We start from the raw sequence: 4626 nt of genomic DNA on the forward strand, positions 1-4626 counted from the left end.
ATTGAAGGTATATTGTCATCTCCTAGACTAATTAATAAAGGAGTGCCCCAAGGTTCAATTCTAGGTCCCCTCCTTTTTCTAACCTATATTAATGACCTTCACACTTACTTAAATACAACCCAATGTCTCTTGTACGCTGACGACACAACCATCATGGCAACTGGTAACACGTCTTCTGAATTAACTACAAATCTTGACTCGTTGCTGCTATCTTTAGAGAACTGGAGTCACGCTAACTGTATTAAAATTAATCCGTCTAAAACCAGTTTTGTGGTATTTCACGCCCCTCAAAAAAAATTACTTCACAATTATCAATAACTATCAACAATGTTTCAATACCGCAAACACATTCTGCTACATTTCTAGGTGTGATAGTTGACTCGAACCTGAAGTTTAATCATCATGTTGCCTCCGTTGTTAATAAAATTCGTTTCGGAATAAGGGCTCTCATCAGAACAAGGCCGTTCTTTAGCTTAGATACGTTGCTTTCAATCTATTACGCATTCATACACTCCCATATTAATTACTGTATCACTTCATGGGGTAGCACATACAGAATTCATCTTTCTATACTCATTTCTATGCAAAAACAAGCACTTAGAATCATCACTTCCTCTTCTTTTACCCAGCCGTCTGCACCTTTGTTCCATTCACTACATGTCCTGCCCCTTGAACATCTTCACAAATTTCAGGTCCTGGTTTTTCTTTTCAAAGTCATCAATAAGTACATATGTGTTAATTTTGTCCCTGAAAATATAATTACAAATAATAACATCACGCGTTTTGCTTTGTCGAACAATTTATTGTTGCCAAAAGTACGGACTAATTATGGAAAGCAAACTACATCGTTCTTTGCCATCTCCACTTGGAATAATTTGCTCCCTTCACTGAAAACCCCAATGTCATTGTACAAATTCAAAAAAATGTTAAAACACCACTTGTTTGAATCCTTAGATGTTTAATAACGTTTTTGTGTTTGCAATCACTATGTAACATTCATTTGCTGTACACTTCTTTCTTTTTTGTCGCTTTATTTGCCTTCCTTTTTTTACCTCGGATTGTTGTGCATGCGCCGGTTTATGTATTCTGTTCATGTAGCCATAGGAGGCCCTATTTGCAGTCTCGACTTTTGGGCCTCCTGATGTATATACCCCATAAACCATGTACTGTAAATATGAAATAAACTTGATTTGATTTGATTTGATGGCTGTAACTTTCAATCAGCAGTCGAATTTGAAAGCCACTCAGCCACCGCGGGGGGTCTGGAATGCAGTGAAATACAGTCATTTTCGCTACTCAGAAACTGCGCCACCTAGATTCCAAAGAAGTTTGTGCTTCACCTTGCTTCATTTTCCTTTCGAGGAAGTCTCCATATAAACCCAAACGCTTGGAGGAATGGGATGTTGAAAATGGTTATTGATTAAATTGGGAATGAACCTCTCAGGTAGAGTTCCGTACTGCATTGGTCGAAGTAGCTATGGCAGCCCTGTGAACGAACCATCTCTGCTTTATGCTCTCCAAGCTTCTTCCGTCAGTGTTTTAGTTGCCTGCGTTCCGACCACAGTGAAGCACAACAAAACAGATGCAGAGCTTTCAATCCAACAATGAACTCGTTATCGTTACGCGGGTGAAGAACATGAAGTCCCGCTTTGCCCCATATGTAGCCAGTTAAAATATTCTTCCTATAAAAACGCGAGGAGCAAACCTCTTACATAAAATATGAACAACTGGTAATTGTTTTCATTAACTGCTTAAGTTAACCCACGGGGCTGCTTCGTTTGAGCTAAAGAGTTCCGATAGTGTGTGGCGCACAAATCCGCTCTGTTTGTCCGCAACATCAGCAACCAAATCTCATCCGCAATTTCTCTTGGGAAACAGCGACTTCGACAGCTGAAAGTTCCACTGCGCTTCTGGTAAGTCATTTAAGCTAAGATACTATTAATCGACAGCTCTTTGAAAACTATAGCAGCGCTATGTAATCGAATTGACATTTTCAGAAGCGCTAAAACAACAAGGACGCAGAGGGAACAGGCAGGGACGAGCGCTTTGAATGCCGCGTTTTGACCAACTATCCCGTACTGCGAAAATGTGAACAGGAGGCCAAGAGTGCTTTTCTGCATTCAAAAGGCAGCAGGAAGTGAAAGACAACTCATTACGGCAATATAGACTGATACGAAGGAAGAGAGAAAACATGAAAGAAAACTGAATTACACCACACACAGGTGCAGGGCACAGCCCTACCTTGCTTGGCTAAAGAGCACCCATACGTGAACACAATTTTTGGAGGTAATAGATTTCTGAAGAGAAAACTTTGGAACACTGAGCAATATCACACACATAGTGCACGAAGAACTGGATAATTTAAAACATGACAGCACGAGGTGCGAAATGGCCCATCGTTATGTTATTAGAACAATCAATAGGAAAGGTTTGACTTGGTTTCTTGGGGTTTAACGTCCCAAAGCGACTAAGGCTATGAGGGTCGAGGTAGTGAAGGGCTCCGGAATTTTCGACCATCTGGAGTCCTGTAACGTGCACTGACATCGCACAGTACATAAGCTTCTATAATTTCGCCTCCATCGAAATTCGACCACCGCGACCGGGATTGAACCCGCGACTCTCGGGTCAGCAGCGCAGCTCCATAACCACTAAGCCACCGCGCGGGCTTCAAGCAATGTCTTAAAGGCACACTGACCAGGGTCCGGACATTTTTGAAAAACAAGCCCACTGCATAGATGAGGCATCGCAGATAACCTCTGCAAAATATTAGAGCCACGCGCACCCCGAAAAGCTGCGAAAATTCAAATCAAAGCCCGCTCGTTCTTTCCTTCAACAAAAATGTCCCCGCCCCACTACTCTGAACCCCGTTGACGTCATGGGAGTTACTTTCGCTAAAGGCATTCCATTGGTGCATCGTTCTGACTGACGGGAGAAGGTTGGGCGTAGCCTTCCCTTACAAAAATTTTTAGTAACATTCTTTAGAAAGTCTTTCGACAATTGTTAATAGAACTTATCAACATTGAATAGAAAGTCTTTTAAACGCATTTGTACATTGTAGTAACAACCTATCAACCCTCTTCCGACAATTGGCCACCGATATCCAAAAGACTCAAGTACATAGAAAGTCTTTATACTTCCTATCATCCCCTTATCGAGTTTCTATACACTTCCTACTGACCCCTTACCGACAATGTCTACCAACACCCTATTAACGGTCTTCCGACAATTGGCCACCGTTATCCAAAAGACTCAAGTACATAGAAAGTCTTTAGACTTCTTATCACCCACATACCGACAATGTCTACCAACACCCTATTAACGGTCTTCCGACAATTGGCCACCGTTATCCAAAAGACTCAAGTACATAGAAAGTCTTTACACTTCTTATCAACCACATACGGACAATGTCTACCAACACCCTATCAACAGTCTTCCGACAATTGGCCACCGTTATTCAAAAAACTCAAGTACGAAGAAAGTATAATTCCTGCATCAACTTTTGGAAAAGTGTGTGTTAACTACAGAGTACAACACTTTTACCAACATAGTTTTATCACTTCAAAATCATTTTGTGAACACTATCCTGGAGTGCTTAAAGAATAATAGAAGCAAAATGCAAATTATTACATTTATTGTGCACAAGTGTACATATGCGCTACAACACATGCATGATGCATCAAAATATTTTATGGAGAACAATAGAGGAACAGAATATTGCCTTCGGCACACTTCCCCTCAGTTCGCTCTTAGTAACAATGACTGACACACAGAAATTGAAAAACATAACAGGTTTTAATTCACGATGTTTCGGCTGGAGGACCAGCCTTTTTCGAGTATAATATAGCATTCGAAACAAAAGCTGTGTGCTTCAAATGCTGTAGTACACTTGAAAACGGCTGGCCCTCCAACCAAAACGTCGTCAATTAAATCCCGTTAGGTTTTTCTTACATATATACGAGGTGTTTCAGGGAAGACTAAGTAATTTTCAAAAAACAGGTATTTTGAGATGAATGTATGGCTTTTTCAGCATAGTATTACCAGTGTTGGCAGGCACCAGAAAACATGTGAAGAGTCTTACGTAGTAAGCTGGTTAACTAATTTTTATTAATGAACCTTTTCACTATCAGAAACTTCGTTAAAACATTAAGTTGGGCTAGTTGGTAACGGCTTGAAGGAATCATATACCAAGACACACACACACAGGACACCCGCTAGACTTCAACTATCTTTACTGGACACTTGTATGACATAAATATGTATCACTGAGCACACGCAGGTGCCTCGTCATCCGCATCAGGTCTAACTACGCCCTCCCCTCTCTTGCAAGGCATACGGTTGAGCAGATAAACAATCTCTTTTTCTGCCAACGCCAGGGAGGGAGTGCTTACACACATGTCGCCCGCCTTTTGAATACGAAAGGCCTGGGAGCCGAGAAAAAAGAAAGAGAAATTATCGAAGTCTTTTGTATTCAAGAGGCAGGTGACGTGTGTAAGCACTCCCTCCCTGGCGTTGGCAGAAAAAGAGATTGTTTATCTGCTCAACCGTATGCCTTGCAGGAGAGGGCAGGGCGTAGTTAGACCTGTTGCGGATGACGAGGCACCTGCATGTGCTCAGTGATACATATTT

This window comes from Amblyomma mixtum, chromosome 3, assembly GCF_055824585.1.
Source record: "Amblyomma mixtum isolate Tamu chromosome 3, ASM5582458v1, whole genome shotgun sequence".
Lineage (NCBI taxonomy): Eukaryota > Metazoa > Arthropoda > Arachnida > Ixodida > Ixodidae > Amblyomma > Amblyomma mixtum.